Source organism: Cetorhinus maximus, chromosome 30 (assembly GCF_964194155.1).
Source record: "Cetorhinus maximus chromosome 30, sCetMax3.hap1.1, whole genome shotgun sequence".
Taxonomy (NCBI): Eukaryota; Metazoa; Chordata; class Chondrichthyes; order Lamniformes; family Cetorhinidae; genus Cetorhinus; species Cetorhinus maximus.
This window is the reverse complement of record NC_135908.1, coordinates 16,043,786-16,061,064: the sequence shown is the minus strand read 5'-3', so window position 1 is coordinate 16,061,064 and position 17,279 is coordinate 16,043,786. Positions and strand designations below refer to the sequence as shown.

The 17,279-nt window shown below is 51.5% G+C and overlaps 2 pseudogenes; both read left to right on the top strand.

The window, feature by feature from the left end:
- Positions 1–5,018: 5,018 nt before the first annotated feature.
- Positions 5,019–5,168, top strand: LOC144670152 (U1 spliceosomal RNA; annotated as a pseudogene).
- Positions 5,169–11,182: 6,014 nt separating this feature from the next.
- On the top strand, positions 11,183–11,320 carry LOC144670165 (U1 spliceosomal RNA; annotated as a pseudogene).
- Positions 11,321–17,279: the final 5,959 nt, after the last annotated feature.

The window sequence follows — 17,279 nt, the reverse complement described above, 5'->3', positions numbered from 1 at the left end:
AAGCTACGGAGATCTTCACCCTGCACGACTCCCGCAAAGGTGGTTATTTTGACGTGACGTTCAAGCGGGTGGCAGACTGCGTCCGGCTCCTGAGGGTGTTCGAGGAGAAGAGAGACCTGCTGGAGATGAAGATCCTGACGGCGGAGCCGCACTTTTCTCTGCCGTTGCAACGGGAACGTGAGGTGATGGTGCATGTGTACAACCCCTTCGTCCCTGTCGCCGACGTGGTCACCTTCCTCACCAGGTACTTCGATAAGGTGGGGAGCGGCACTGAGATTCGAGACGACTTGGGGATCTGGACAGGCAAACGCCTGTTTAAGGTCACGCTAAAGACCGATGGTAAGGGAGCCATTTTCCACCCTCCTTCCAGTTTCGCAATCGGGGGAAACCGTGGCTACCTGGTCTACGCTGGGCAACCCAAGCATTGCCGCTCATGCGGCAAGGCTGGTCATGTGGCGGCCAACTGCAGCGCCTCCCTCTGCAAGATCTGCAAACAGGAAGGGCACCAGACAAAAGACTGCAAACAGGCCAAGTGCTGCAACCTGTGTGGCGAGGCAAGTCACCTCTACAGGACCTGCCCCAAACGCTGCCGTACTTACGCACAGGCAGCCAAAGCCGACCACGGGGAAGCAGAAGAAATGTTCCGTGTCACTCCAACCACCAAGGCCCCCAGGGAGCTCAACGGGACAAAGGAGGACACAGAGAGAGACAAGGTGGAGAAAGAGATTGAGGCAACAGAGAGCCAATCAACAGCACTACCCCCTGAACCTTCCAGTCCTCAGGACAGCGAATCAATGGAGGAGGAGGCAGCAGTGGAAAAGCAGCAGGGGGAGTGGCGGACGGTGAAGAACAAGAAAAGTAAGAGGGAGCGAAGAAGAAGCAAAGGCGTTTCCCAGAGAAGCGGCAAGAGGCGTCTCCCATCCGACACGGATGACAAGGGCAGCAGCTCTTCGGATGAGGAAGTGCCAGAGCGGCACCGACAGAAGAGGCGGCAAAGCTCCAGGGCGTTGGAGGACGAGACACCCGAGCTCCAGAAAATTGGAGACAACAAGGAGACCAGCGCACCCCAACTTGGCCTGCAACCTGAGGAGGCCAGTGCACCACAGCCCCTGGAATCTGGGAGCAGTGAGGCAATCATCGCACCCCAGCTCCAGGAAGCCGGGAACAGCAACCCCCCAGAGGGGGTGAGTTTTGGAGAAGCTTCTCCAGCAAAGGTCATCTCAAAATCCGCTCACTACGTGAACCTCCAGATGCCACCGGAGCAGAACACGGCCAAGGAGATCTACCTCAGCCCATCCAAAGTGAAGGAATTTGAGCTCACTACGGGTATGAAGGAGCAGACTAAAGGTCTGGGACTCTCAGAGACAGTGGGTTTGGTAGGAGAATAAATGCTTTAATATGGGTTTAAAGATTGTATCCATAAATGTGCGTAGCATTAAATCTACTACGCGATGTGTTGCGACCTTGGACTACCTAGCCAAGGTCAAAGCTGACCTGTTGTTTCTGCAGGAGTGTGCGATACCGCACCTCAGCTCCTACAGGCAATGGTCACGATGGTGGTCCCACGGGCCATCGATCTGGTCGGGCGGAAACGACTCTCGTTCCTCCGGCCTGGGTATTCTGCTGCGGGGAGGCAACTTCACCGTCTCCGAGGTCAAGGAGGTGGTGGGCGGGCGACTCCTGGTAGCAGACGTAATGTACAAGAACGCTCCACTCCGGTTAATTAACGTGTACGGCCCGGCACAAGGGGCTGAGCGGCTGGAGGTTTTTCAGCAGCTCCCACTGCTGCTGGCGACCTCCAGGCCGGTCATTCTGGGCGGGGACTTCAACTGCATCATCGATGCGGCTGGACGATCCGGCAGGGCCGGAAGCAGATTGGACGCTACGTCCAGATCCCTGATGGAAACAGTTAAGGATGCCAAGCTGCACGACGTCTTCAGCAACCCTGCAGACGGAGCGCAGCGTAGATACACCTGGTCGCGGCCAGACGGGTCCATTCGTTCCAGGATAGACTTCCTGTTTGTGTCCCGTGCATTCACAGTCAGATCCACCGAGGTCAAGCCGGTGTTCTTCTCTGACCACTGCCTCCTACTGGCGGACTGCCACTTGGAGAAGGACCTGAGGGTGGGCAGGGGGGCATGGAAGCTAAATGTGCAACTGCTGACCCCAGAGAACATTGAGGAGCTCAAGAGGGATTACAAAGGTTGGAGAACCGTGAAACCCCTCTTTGAGTCCCTGACACACTGGTGGGAAGTGATCAAGGGAAGCATCAAGAGGTTTTTCATCCGCAAAGGCACCCAGAAAGCTAGAAAGGAACAGAGGGAAATGTCCCGACTCCAGAAAAAGATGCAGAATCTGCTCCGGCTGCAGTCGATGGGGGTCGATGTCAAGGAGGAGCTCCAAGAGGTGAGGGGCCAGCAAGCCTCGCACTTTGCCTCGGAGGCCTCCAAGATCATCTTCCGTTCCAGGGTCCGCTCCGTGGAGCAGGATGAGACGTGCTCACGTTTCTTCTTCCAAAAGGTACACAGAGAGCGCTCTGTGATCAGCAGCCTGAAGGAAGAAGACGGCTCAGTAAAGTCATCACGGTCCGACATTCTGAGGATCAGCAAATCCTTTTATGCCGGACTGTATGACGTGAAGCCCACGGACAGCACGGCCTCCCAGTCCTTCCTGTCCTCTATCACGGAGGTCTTAGACCACAGTACGCGGGAGAGCCTAGACAAACCGCTAACTCCTGATGAACTGACTAAGGCCCTCGAGTCCTTCGAGAAGAGTAAAACTCCTGGAAGCGACGGCTTGCCGGCGGAGTTGTACTCGGCTCTGTGGGACTTGATCGGCCCAGACCTGCTAGAAGTGTACGAGAGTATGCTCCTGGCCGGCAGCATGTCAGAATCCATGAGGAAAGGCATCATCACCCTCATCTACAAGCACAAGGGGGAAAGGGAGGAAATTAGAAATTGGCGACCCATTTCACTGTTGAATGTGGACTATAAGATTCTGTCCAAGGTCATCGCCGACCGGGTCAAATCCGCTCTGGAATTGGTAATTCACCCTGACCAGACCTGCTCTGTGCCAGGCAGGAAGATCTCTGACAGCCTGGCGCTGCTCAGGGATACGATTGCCTATGTACAGGACAGGGGTGTGGATACCTGCCTCATCAGCTTGGATCAGGAGAAGGCCTTTGACAGAATATCGCACACCTACATGGGGGATGTGCTCTCCAAAATGGGCTTTGGGGAGGGAATTCGAAATTGGATCCAACTGCTCTACACTAACATCAGTAGCGCAGTCTCAATCAATGGGTGGGAAACAGATAGCTTTCCGATGAAATCTGGAGTCAGGCAGGGCTGCCCTCTCTCGCCTGTCCTTTTCGTGTGCTGCATAGAACCCTTTGCCGAGTCCATCAGGAAGGATCCGGGCATAAGAGGAGTGACGATCCCAGGCAGTGGAGGCACTCAGGTAAAAGCCTCCCTGTACATGGACGACGTCGCCGTCTTCTGCTCGGATCCGCTGTCGGTGCGCAGACTGATGCACGTCTGCGACCAGTTCGAACTGGCCTCGGGAGCCAAGGTAAATCGTGGGAAGAGCGAGGCCATGTTCTTTGGGAAGTGGGCTGACCGATCCTTTGTCCCCTTCACTGTCAGGGCTGACGGCCTGAAGGTGCTGGGGATATGGTTCGGAGGGACCGGGGCATGCGTTAGAAACTGGAAGGAGCGAGTGGCTATGGTGAAAAGGAAACTGGGCATGTGGGAGCGACGCTCCCTCTCCATTGCGGGTAAGAACCTGGTCATCAGGTGTGAGGTACTCTCGCTGTTGCTGTACGTGGCGCAGGTCTGGCCCATTCCAGACTCCTGCGCGATGGCGATCACTCGAGCCATCTTCCGCTTTATCTGGAGGTCGAAAATGGATCGTGTCCGCAGGGACGCGATGTACAAGCCTCTAGATAAAGGGGGAAAAAACGTGCCCAACATCGCCCTCATACTGATGGCCACCTTTGTGTGTGGCTGCATCAAGCGGTGCGTAGACCCTCAGTACGCAAACACCAAGTGTCACTACGTGCTGAGGTTCTACCTGTCCCCGGTGTTGCGAAGGATGGGTCTGGCCACGCTGCCGCGGAACGCTCCAAGTAGTTGGACCGTGCCGTACCACCTGTCCCTGGTGGAAAAATTTATGCAGAAAAACACCTTTGACCACAAGTCCATCAGGCAGTGGTCAGCACGTAACGTCCTAGAGGCCCTGAGGGATAAGGAGAGGGTGGACCCTGTGGGATGGTTCCCCGAGCAGACTGTCAAAGTCATTTGGCAGAATGCCTCATCGCCAGAACTTTCCAACAAGCACCAAGACGTAGCTTGGCTGGTGGTGAGAAAGGCCCTCCCCGTCAGATCCTTCCTACACGCCAGGAGTCTCACCCCCTCTGCACGATGCCCTCGAGGTGGCTGTGGTGGGGAAGAGACCGTTGTTCACCTCCTTGTGGATTGTGCCTTTGCAAAGAAAGTCTGGAGAGAGATGCAGTGGTTGCTGTCGAGGTTCATCCCGAGCAGTTCTGTGACACAGGACTCTGTGCTCTACGGGCTGTTCCCAGGGACACACACCGAGACAAACATCAACTGCAGCTGGAGGATCATCAACTCGGTGAAAGAGGCGCTTTGGTCTGCCCGAAACTTGTTGGTCTTCCAGCACAAAGAGTTGTCCCCGACCGATTGTTGCGGACTGGCACAATCCAAAGTCCAGGACTTCGTGCTGAGGGACGCACTAAAGCTTGGGGCAGCTGCCGCAAAGGCGCAATGGGGAAGGGTCGCTGTCTAAGACCTTTCTACCACAGCGCACCGAGAGACTGGGAACTGTTTAGAGCCCCTCGGGCTGTACAGATCAAAATGAAAGGCTGTAAATGATTGTAATATTGTTTGTACTGATGCACCTGGTGATACATTTTGTAAAAGTTTAACCTGGATTGTACCCTTGTAATGTTGTTTTTGAAATGGTTTGGAATGTGATTGAAGATATTTTATGAATAAAGTATATTTTTACAAAAAAAAAAAAAGAGGTTCTCCCAGGACGAGGCTAGCCCATTGCACTTCGGGTGTGCTGACGCCTGCGATGTCCCCAAATGCGGGATACTCGACTGCAAAATTTGTGGTAGTGGGGGACTGCGTTCGCGCTCTCCCCTGATTTACAAATCAAAAAATAGACTTTTTCTCCTTCATTCAGCAAATTCGTTATTTATACCTTAACAAATACCGGGAAAAACTTAGCAGGTCTGGCAGCATCAGGGAATTTGATCTATTTTATATCTTCATTATACCTTATCCAATACAAGCAATATAGGCCACAAAACACTCATTCCAAATCTAGACTCTTTTGTTTTCCCTCCCGCAACTATCCAGCCCCCATTCTTTTCCTCCCTGCGATTATCAACAGGCGATTATTCCATCTCTGCATCATTTTATCCCCGCCATTTGTTTTGTGGCCGCCAAATTCCACGCACCATTTTTAACCCCGCATTTGCGCACTCCCAATATTCTCTCTCAAACCCCCCAAATAATAGCCAACCCACCAACAAAACAGTCCCTGCACTCCTTCCAGCACCACCCTCCACACCTCCCAACCCACCCCGTATCTCTCTGGACTTCTGTATAATATCATCAGTCAGTTATTCACTCATTTACATTCAGCATTTAAAACACGCAGCTACGAACCCTCACTATTTCAGACATGTACAAGCACCCTGTCCCCATGTTCATTCTAACTACCCCCCTCCGAAATCAACACCCCCTCTGTATAATCTCCCTTTTCAACAGCCCCCTCTGTGATTCCTACCTTCGCTTCTCGGCCTTTTGGCTAAGATCAAGTGTAGTGTTGCAGGGGCGACACCATGGTCCTGCCAAGGCAAGGTCGGGATGGAAGGGCGATAACCAATCGCAATCCAAATCCATACCGTGGGTTACCTATCACCGTCCGAGTCACGGTGAACCACAGCGACGAAGGAGGATCACCTATGGATCGGGGCTTCTTCACCAGGAGGATCCTGTTGAAGGCGTGCGGCTTCCAAGCTACGGAGATCTTCACCCTGCACGACTCCCGCAAAGGTGGTTATTTTGACGTGACGTTCAAGCGGGTGGCAGACTGCGTCCGGCTCCTGAGGGTGTTCGAGGAGAAGAGAGACCTGCTGGAGATGAAGATCCTGACGGCGGAGCCGCACTTTTCTCTGCCGTTGCAACGGGAACGTGAGGTGATGGTGCATGTGTACAACCCCTTCGTCCCTGTCGCCGACGTGGTCACCTTCCTCACCAGGTACTTCGATAAGGTGGGGAGCGGCACCGAGATTCGAGACGACTTGGGGATCTGGACGGGCAAACGCCTGTTTAAGGTCACGCTAAAGACCGATGGTAAGGGAGCCATTTTCCACCCTCCCTCCAGTTTCGCTATCGGGGGAAACCGGGGCTACCTGGTCTACGCTGGGCAACCCAAGCATTGTCGCTCATGCGGCAAGGCTGGTCATGTGGCGGCCAACTGCAGCGCCTCCCTCTGCAAGATCTGCAAACAGGAAGGGCACCAGACAAAAGACTGCAAACAGGCCAAGTGCTGCAACCTGTGTGGCGAGGCAAGTCACCTCTACAGGACCTGCCCCAAACGCTGCCGTACTTACGCACAGGCAGCCAAAGCCGACCAGGGGGAAGCAGAAGAAATGTTTCGTGTCACTCCAACCACCAAGGCCCCCAGGGAGCTCAACGGGACAAAGGAGGACACAGAGAGAGACAAGGTGGAGAAAGAGATCGAGGCAACAGAGAGCCAATCAACAGCACTACCCCCTGAACCTTCCAGTCCTCAGGACAGCGAATCAATGGAGGAGGAGGCAGCAGTGGAAAAGCAGCAGGGGGAGTGGCGGACGGTGAAGAACAAGAAAAGTAAGAGGGAGCGAAGAAGAAGCAAAGGCGTTTCCCAGAGAAGCGGCAAGAGGCGTCTCCCATCCGACACGGATGACAAGGGCAGCAGCTCTTCGGATGATGAAGTGCCAGAGCGGCACCGACAGAAGAGGCGGCAAAGCTCCAGGGCGTTGGAGGACGAGACACCCGAGCTCCAGAAAATTGGAGACAACAAGGAGACCAGCGCACCCCAACTTTGCCTGCAACCTGAGGAGGCCAGTGCACCACAGCCCCTGGAATCTGGGAGCAGTGAGGCAATCATCGCACCCCAGCTCCAGGAAGCCGGGAACAGCAACACCCCAGAGGGGGTGAGTTTTGGAGAAGCTTCTCCAGCGAAGGTCATCTCAAAACCCGCTCTCTACGTGAACCTCCAGATGCCACCGGAGCAGAACACGGCCAAGGAGATCTACCTCAGCCCATCCAAAGTGAAGGAATTTGAGCTCACTACGGGTATGAAGGAGCAGACTAAAGGTCTGGGACTCTCAGAGACAGTGGGTTTGGTAGGAGAATAAATGCTTTAAAATGGGTTTAAAGATTGTATCCATAAATGTGCGTAGCATTAAATCTACTACGCGATGTGTCGCGACCTTGGACTACCTAGCCAAGGTCAAAGCTGACCTGTTGTTTCTGCAGGAGTGTGCGATACCGCACCTCAGCTCCTACAGGCAATGGTCACGATGGTGGTCCCACGGGCCATCGATCTGGTCGGGCGGAAACGACTCTCGTTCCTCCGGCCTGGGTATTCTGCTGCGGGGAGGCAACTTCACCGTCTCCGAGGTCAAGGAGGTGGTGGGCGGGCGACTCCTCGTAGCAGACGTAATGTACAAGAACGCTCCACTCCGGTTAATTAACGTGTATGGCCCGGCACAAGGGGCTGAGCGGCTGGAGGTTTTTCAGCAGCTCCCACTGCTGCTGGCGACCTCCAGGCCGGTCATTCTGGGCGGGGTCTACCCTTGTAATGTTGTTTTTGAAATGGTTTTGAATGTGATTGAAGATTTTTTATGAATAAAGTATATTTTTACAATAAAAAAAAAAAAAAAATTCTGGGCGGGGACTTCAACTGCATCATCGATGCGGCTGGACGATCCGGCAGGGCCGGAAGCAGATTGGACGCTACGTCCAGATCCCTGATGGAAACAGTTAAGGATGCCAAGCTGCACGACGTCTTCAGCAACCCTGCAGACGGAGCGCAGCGTAGATACACCTGGTCGCGGCCAGACGGGTCCATTCGTTCCAGGATAGACTTCCTGTTTGTGTCCCGTGCATTCACAGTCAGATCCACCGAGGTCAAGCCGGTGTTCTTCTCTGACCACTGCCTCCTACTGGCGGACTGCCACTTGGAGAAGGACCTGAGGGTGGGCAGGGGGGCATGGAAGCTAAATGTGCAACTGCTGACCCCAGAGAACATTGAGGAGCTCAAGAGGGATTACAAAGGTTGGAGAACCGTGAAACCCCTCTTTGAGTCCCTGACACACTGGTGGGAAGTGATCAAGGGAAGCATCAAGAGGTTTTTCATCCTCAAAGGCACCCAGAAAGCTAGAAAGGAACAGAGGGAAATGTCCCGACTCCAGGAAAAGATGCAGAATCTGCTCCGGCTGCAGTCGATGGGGGTCGATGTCAAGGAGGAGCTCCAAGAGGTGAAGGGCCAGCAAGCCTCGCACTTTGCCTCGGAGGCCTCCAAGATCATCTTCCGTTCCAGAGTCCGCTCCGTGGAGCAGGATGAGACGTGCTCACGTTTCTTCTTCCAAAAGGTACACAGAGAGCGCTCTGTGATCAGCAGCCTGAAGGAAGAAGACGGCTCAGTAAAGTCATCACGGTCCGACATTCTGAGGATCAGCAAATCCTTTTATGCCGGACTGTATGACGTGAAGCCCACGGACAGCACGGCCTCCCAGTCCTTCCTGTCCTCTATCACGGAGGTCCTAGACCACAGTACGCGGGAGAGCCTAGACAAACCGCTAACTCCTGACGAACTGACTAAGGCCCTCGAGTCCTTCGAGAAGAGTAAAACCCCCGGAAGCGACGGCCTGCCGGCGGAGTTGTATTCGGCTCTGTGGGACTTGATCGGCCCAGACCTGCTAGAAGTGTACGAGAGTATGCTCCTGGCCGGCAGCATGTCAGAATCCATGAGGAAAGGCATCATCACCCTCATCTACAAGCACAAGGGGGAAAGGGAGGAAATTAGAAATTGGCGACCCATTTCACTGTTGAATATGGACTATAAGATTCTGTCCAAGGTCATCGCCAACCGGGTCAAATCCGCTCTGGAATTGGTGATTCACCCTGACCAGACCTGCTCTGTGCCAGGCAGGAAGATCTCTGACAGCCTGGCGCTGCTCAGGGATACGATTGCCTATGTACAGGACAGGGGTGTGGATACCTGCCTCATCAGCTTGGATCAGGAGAAGGCCTTTGACAGAATATCGCACACCTACATGGGGGATGTGCTCTCCAAAATGGGCTTTGGGGAGGGAATTCGAAATTGGATCCAACTGCTCTACACTAACATCAGTAGCGCAGTCTCAATCAATGGGTGGGAAACAGATAGCTTTCCGATGAAATCTGGAGTCAGGCAGGGCTGCCCTCTCTCGCCTGTCCTTTTCGTGTGCTGCATAGAACCCTTTGCCGAGTCCATCAGGAAGGATCCGGGCATAAGAGGAGTGACGATCCCAGGCAGTGGAGGCACTCAGGTAAAAGCCTCCCTGTACATGGACGACGTCGCCGTCTTCTGCTCGGATCCGCTGTCGGTGCGCAGACTGATGCACGTCTGCGACCAGTTCGAACTGGCCTCGGGAGCCAAGGTAAATCGTGGGAAGAGCGAGGCCATGTTCTTTGGGAACTGGGCTGACCGATCCTTTGTCCCCTTCACTGTCAGGGCTGACGGCCTGAAGGTGCTGGGGATATGGTTCGGAGGGACCGGGGCATGCGTTAGAAACTGGAAGGAGCGAGTGGCTATGGTGAAAAGGAAACTGGGCATGTGGGAGCGACGCTCCCTCTCCATTGCGGGTAAGAACCTGGTCATCAGGTGTGAGGTACTCTCGCTGTTGCTGTACGTGGCGCAGGTCTGGCCCATTCCACACTCCTGCGCGATGGCGATCACTCGAGCCATCTTCCGCTTTATCTGGAGGTCGAAAATGGATCGTGTCTGCAGGGACGCGATGTACAAGCCTCTAGATAAAGGGGGAAAAAACGTGCCCAACATCGCCCTCATACTGATGGCCACCTTTGTGTGTGGCTGCATCAAGCGGTGCGTAGACCCTCAGTACGCAAACACCAAGTGTCACTACGTGCTGAGGTTCTACCTGTCCCCGGTGTTGCGAAGGATGGGTCTGGCCACGCTGCCGCGGAACGCTCCAAGTAGTTGGACCGTGCCGTACCACCTGTCCCTGGTGGAAAAATTTATGCAGAAAAACACCTTTGACCACAAGTCCATCAGGCAGTGGTCAGCACGTAACGTCCTAGAGGCCCTGAGGGATAAGGAGAGGGTGGACCCTGTGGGATGGTTCCCCGAGCAGACTGTCAAAGTCATTTGGCAGAATGCCTCATCGCCAGAACTTTCCAACAAGCACCAAGACGTAGCTTGGCTGGTGGTGAGAAAGGCCCTCCCCGTCAGATCCTTCCTACACGCCAGGAGTCTCACCCCCTCTGCACGATGCCCTCGAGGTGGCTGTGGTGGGGAAGAGACCGTTGTTCACCTCCTTGTGGATTGTGCCTTTGCAAAGAAAGTCTGGAGAGAGATGCAGTGGTTGCTGTCGAGGTTCATCCCGAGCAGTTCTGTGACACAGGACTCTGTGCTCTACGGGCTGTTCCCAGGGACACACACCGAGACAAACATCAACTGCAGCTGGAGGATCATCAACTCGGTGAAAGACGCGCTTTGGTCTGCCCGAAACTTGTTGGTCTTCCAGCACAAAGAGTTGTCCCCGACCGATTGTTGCGGACTGGCACAATCCAAAGTCCAGGACTACGTGCTGAGGGACGCACTAAAGCTTGGGGCAGCTGCCGCAAAGGCGCAATGGGGAAGGGTCGCTGTCTAAGACCTTTCTACCACAGCGCACCGAGAGACTGGGAACTGTTTAGAGCCCCTCGGGCTGTACAGATCAAAATGAAAGGCTGTAAATGATTGTAATATTGTTTGTACTGATGCACCTGCTGATACATTTTGTAAAAGTTTAACCTGGATTGTACCCTTGTAATGTTGTTTTTGAAATGGTTTTGAATGTGATTGAAGATTTTTTATGAATAAAGTATATTTTTACAAAAAAAAAAGGAGGTTCTCCCAGGACGAGGCTAGCCCATTGCACTTCGGGTGTGCTGACGCCTGCGATGTCCCCAAATGCGGGATACTCGACTGCAAAATTTGTGGTAGTGGGGGACTGCGTTCGCGCTCTCCCCTGATTTACAAATCAAAAAATAGACTTTTTCTTCTTCATTCAGCTAATTCTTTATTTATACCTTCACAAATACCGGGAAAAACTTAGCAGGTCTGGCAGCATCAGGGAATTTGATCTATTTTATATCTTCATTATACCTTATCCAATACAAGCAATATAGGCCACAAAACACTCATTCCAAATCTAGACTCTTTTGTTTTCCCTCCCGCAACGATCCAGCCCCCATTCTTTTCCTCCCTGCGATTATCAACAGGCGATTATTCCATCTCTGCATCATTTTATCCCCGCCATTTGTTTTGTGGCCGCCAAATTCCACGCACCATTTTTAACCCCGCATTTGCGCACTCCCAATATTCTCTCTCAAACCCCCCAAATAATAGCCAACCCACCAACAAAACAGTCCCTGCACTCCTTCCAGCACCACCCTCCACACCTCCCAACCCACCCCGTATCTCTCTGGACTTCTGTATAATATCATCAGTCAGTTATTCACTCATTTACATTCAGCATTTAAAACACGCAGCTACGAACCCTCACCATTTCAGACATGTACAAGCACCCTGTCCCCATGTTCATTCTAACTACCCCCCTCCGAAATCAACACCCCCTCTGTATAATCTCCCCTTTCAGCAGCCCCCTCTGTGATTCCTACCTTCTCAAACTCCTGCCCCCACCCCCCTCTCCCCATGTGTAAAGTCTTTCCCTGCCCCTTCTTGCAGCTCACTTCCCCTGCTGTGGGTTTATCTCATAAACAGGGCTTTCCATTCACTTGCCATTATTTCTTCAAGACTTCCATAGCGCAAAGCGAAGATATAAACAGGGAAAGGAAGCTGGAGGGAGACAGAAAGAAATCTAAACCCAGAACCTCCGCAAAATGAATAGAAAATGACCAACGGGGAATCCTGTTTCACGGTCAGGATGATCGCACAGCCGAAAACACACGCATTGTCCCTGAATTATATCACGACTTTTAGACAGCTTCACGTTAGGACTTTTCACTTTCTCTTGTGGGGCTCCCCGGGTTCCTCACACACCGGAGGCTAACATGTATGTTTTAGATTGCAAGACCGGGCTACTTTAACCCCAGGATTATCTTTATGAAACTCCAGGACCGCAGCCCAAACAGGAACTGGTTAACCTGAGCCACCGAAAACCAGGGTCACGGGCGGGCAATTAAATCTCGGGGTAAGAAACAGACACAAACTCACGTGGGGCGCATGGGGCCCGGCCTTGGAGAAGGTCTCAGTCCATCCCCTCTGGAGGAAGCTCCTGAAGAGGAAGAGTCCTTGTCCCAGTCTGGATCTTCACATTGCAGGTTTCAAAGTAAACATTTATTGAGAGTATTGTGGAACAAGATGGGATTGATTGATGACCTCCTAGCGAAGGCTAAGTAGCAGCGATCATAATATGATAGAATTTTACATTCATTTTGAGGGAGAAACAAGTGCTTCCAAGACTAGTATTCTAAACTTAAATAAGGGCAATTATGAGGGCATGAAAGCAGAGCTAGCTAAAGTGAACTGGCTAATGAGGTTAAGGGATATGTCAATAGAAGTTCAGTGGCAGACACTTAAAGGGGTATTTCAGAATATACAGAATAGATACATTCCAATGAGAGAGAAAAATTTCAAGGGGAGGACCCACCATCCATGGTTAACTAAAAAAGTTAAAGACAGTATCGAACTTAAAGAAAAAGCATATAATTATGCAAAGATAGGTGGCGGATCAGGAGATTGGAAAAAATATAAAGAACAGTAAAGGATGACAAAAAGATTAAGGAGGGAAAAATTAAGAGCATGAGACACAACTAGCTAGTAACAAAAACGGATAGTAGGCGTTTTTATTGATATTTAAATTAAGAAAAGTTAACAAAGTGAGCATTAATCCAATAGAAAGTGCATCTGGGGGTACTTAAAATGGACAGTAGGGAGACGGCGGGTGAATTAAACAGGTATTTTGCTTCAGTCCTCGCTATAGGGGACACCAGTAACATCCCAGAAATAGCTGTAAATCAGGAAAATGGAAGGGAGAGAGGAACTCGGGGAAAATTACAATCACCCAGGAAGTGGTATTGAGCAAATTGTTGGGGCTGTGGGCTGACAAATCCCCAGGTCCGGATGGACTTCACCCTAAAGTCTCGAAGGAAGTGGCGAGTGAGATAGTTGATGCATTGGTTTTAATTTTCCAAAATTCCCCAGATTTGGGGAAGGTTCCATTAGATTGAATAAAGAAGTTATATTTGCTATTTTCCAAAAACGGATGGAGACAGAAAGCAGGAAACTACAGGCCAGTTAGCCTAACATCTGTCATAGGGAAAACGTTAGAAGCTATTATTAAAGATATTATAACAGGGCACTTAGAAAAGTTCAAGGCAATCAGACAGAGTTTTGTAAATGGTTAAATCATGCTTAACCAATTTATTGGAGTTCTTTGAAGGAGTCACATGCTGTGGATAAAGGGGAACCAGTGGATGTACTGTACTTAGATTTCCAGAAGGCATTTGATAAAGTGCCACATCAAAGGTTATTGCAGAAGATAAAAGCTCATGGTGTAGGGGATAACACATTGGCATGGATAGAAGATTGGCTAGCTAACAGGAAGCAGAGTTGGCATAAATGGGTCTTTATCTGGTTGGCAGGATGTGACGAGTGGTGTGCCACAGGGATCAGTGCTGGGGCCTCAACATTTTACAGTTTATATAAAAGACTTGGATTAAGGAACCGAAGGAACGGTTGCTAAATTTGCTGATGACGTAAAGATAGTTAGGAAATAAATTGTGAAGAGGATGTAAGGAGGCTACAAAGTGACATAGGTTAAGTGAGTGGACAAAGATCTGGCAAATGGAGTATAATGTGGGCAAATATGAAATTGCTCATTTTGGCAGGAAGAATAAAAAAGCAGTTTATTATCTAAATGGTGAGAGATTGCAGAGCTCTGAGACTCAGAGAGACCTGGGTGCCCTAGTGCTTGAATCACAGCAGGCAATTAGGAAAAGCTTTTTTTTTTGTAAAAATATACTTTATTCATAAAATATCTTCAATCACATTCCAAACCATTTCAAAAACAACATTACAAGGGTACAATCCAGGTTAAACTTTTACAAAATGTATCACCAGGTGCATCAGTACAAACAATATTACAATCATTTACAGCCTTTCATTTTGATCTGTACAGCCCGAGGGGCTCTAAACAGTTCCCAGTCTCTCGGTGCGCTGTGGTAGAAAGGTCTTAGACAGCGACCCTTCCCCATTGCGCCTTTGCGGCAGCTGCCCCAAGCTTTAGTGCGTCCCTCAGCACGTAGTCCTGGACTTTGGATTGTGCCAGTCCGCAACAATCGGTCGGGGACAACTCTTTGCGCTGGAAGACCAACAAGTTTCGGGCAGACCAAAGCGCGTCTTTCACCGAGTTGATGATCCTCCAGCTGCAGTCGATGTTTGTCTCGGTGTGTGTCCCTGGGAACAGCCCGTAGAGCACAGAGTCCTGTGTCACAGAACTGCTCGGGATGAACCTCGACAGCAACCACTGCATCTCTCTCCAGACTTTCTTTGCAAAGGCACAATCCACAAGGAGGTGAACAACGGTCTCTTCCCCACCACAGCCACCTCGAGGGCAACGTGCAGAGGGGGTGAGCCTCCTGGCGTGTAGGAAGGATCTGACGGGGAGGGCCTTTCTCACCACCAGCCAAGCTACGTCTTGGTGCTTGTTGGAAAGTTCTGGCGATGAGGCATTCTGCCAAATGACTTTGACAGTCTGCTCGGGGAACCATCCCACAGGGTCCACCCTCTCCTTTTCCCTCAGGGCCTCTAGGACGTTACGTGCTGACCACTGCCTGATGGACTTGTGGTCAAAGGTGTTTTTCTGCATAAATTTTTCCACCAGGGACAGGTGGTGCGGCACGGTCCAACTACTTGGAGCGTTCCGCGGCAGCGTGGCCAGACCCATCCTTCGCAACACCGGGGACAGGTAGAACCTCAGCACGTAGTGACACTTGGTGTTTGCGTACTGAGGGTCTACGCACCGCTTGATGCAGCCGCACACAAAGGTGGCCATCAGTATGAGGGCGATGTTGGGCACGTTTTTTCCCCCTTTATCTAGAGGCTTGTACATCGCGTCCCTGCGGACACGATCCATTTTCGACCTCCAGATAAAGCGGAAGATGGCTCGAGTGATCGCCGTCGCGCAGGAGTCTGGAATGGGCTAGACCTGCGCCACGTACAGCAACAGCGAGAGTACCTCACACCTGATGACCAGGTTCTTACCCGCAATGGAGAGGGAGCGTCGCTCCCACATGCCCAGTTTCCTTTTCACCATAGCCACTCGCTCCTTCCAGTTTCTAACGCATGCCCCGGTCCCTCCGAACCATATCCCCAGCACCTTCAGGCCGTCAGCCCTGACAGTGAAGGGGACAAAGGATCGGTCAGCCCACTTCCCAAAGAACATGGCCTCGCTCTTCCCACGATTTACCTTGGCTCCCGAGGCCAGTTCGAACTGGTCGCAGACGTGCATCAGTCTGCGCACCGACAGCGGATCCGAGCAGAAGACGGCGACGTCGTCCATGTACAGGGAGGCTTTTACCTGAGTGCCTCCACTGCCTGGGATCGTCACTCCTCTTATGCCCGGATCCTTCCTGATGGACTCGGCAAAGGGTTCTATGCAACACACGAAAAGGACAGGCGAGAGAGGACAGCCCTGCCTGACTCCAGATTTAATCGGAAAGCTATCTGTTTCCCACCCATTGATTGAGACTGCGCTACTGATGTTAGTGTAGAGCAGTTGGATCCAATTTCGAATTCCCTCCCCAAAGCCCATTTTGGAGAGCACATCCCCCATGTAGGTGTGCGATATTCTGTCAAAGGCCTTCTCCTGATCCAAGCTGATGAGGCAGGTATCCACACCCCTGTCCTGTACATAGGCAATCGTATCCCTGAGCAGCGCCAGGCTGTCAGAGATCTTCCTGCCTGGCACAGAGCAGGTCTGGTCAGGGTGAATCACCAATTCCAGAGCGGATTTGACCCGGTTGGCGATGACCTTGGACAGAATCTTATAGTCCACATTCAACAGTGAAATGGGTCGCCAATTTCTAATTTCCTCCCTTTCCCCCTTGTGCTTGTAGATGAGGGTGATGATGCCTTTCCTCATGGATTCTGACATACTACCGGCCAGGAGCATACTCTCGTACACTCCTAGCAGGTCTGGGCCGATCAAGTCCCACAGAGCCGAATACAACTCCGCCGGCAAGCCGTCGCTTCCGGGGGTTTTACTCTTCTCGAAGGCCTTAGTCAGGCAATTAGAAAAGCTAATAAAACATTATCATTGATTGAATTGATTACAAAAGTAGGGAGGTTATGCTTCAGTTGTACAGGGCATTGGCGAGACCACATCTGGAGTATTGTGTGCAGTACTGGTCTCCTTATTTAAAGAAAGATGTAAATATGTTAGAAACAGTTCAGAGAAGTTTTACTAGACTAGTAGCAGGAATGGCTGGGTTGTCCTGTGAGGAAGGATGGACGGGTTAGGCTTGTTTCCACTGGAATTTAGAAGAGTAAGAGGTGACTTAATTGAAACCTCTAAGATCCCTGAGGGGTCTTGACAGGGTGGATGGGGAGTCTTCTTGTGGGAGACTCTAGAACTAGGGGGCACTGCTTAAAGATAATGGATCGCTCATTTAAGACAGATGAGAATATTTTTCTCAGAGGGTTGAGTGTCTTTGGAACTCTCTTCCTCAAAAGGCAGTGGAAGCAGAGTCTTTGAATATTTTTAAGGCAGAGCTAGATAGAATCTTGATAAACAAAGGAGTGAAAGGTAGGCAGGAATGTGGGGCTGAGGTTACGTTCAGATCAGCCACGATCTTATTGAATAGCAGAGTAGGCTCGAGAGGCGAGTGGCCTGCTCCTGTTCCTAATTTGTATGTCTGTGTGTAGAATTGTAGGAGAAAGATTATACAAAGGACAGTGGAAATCTG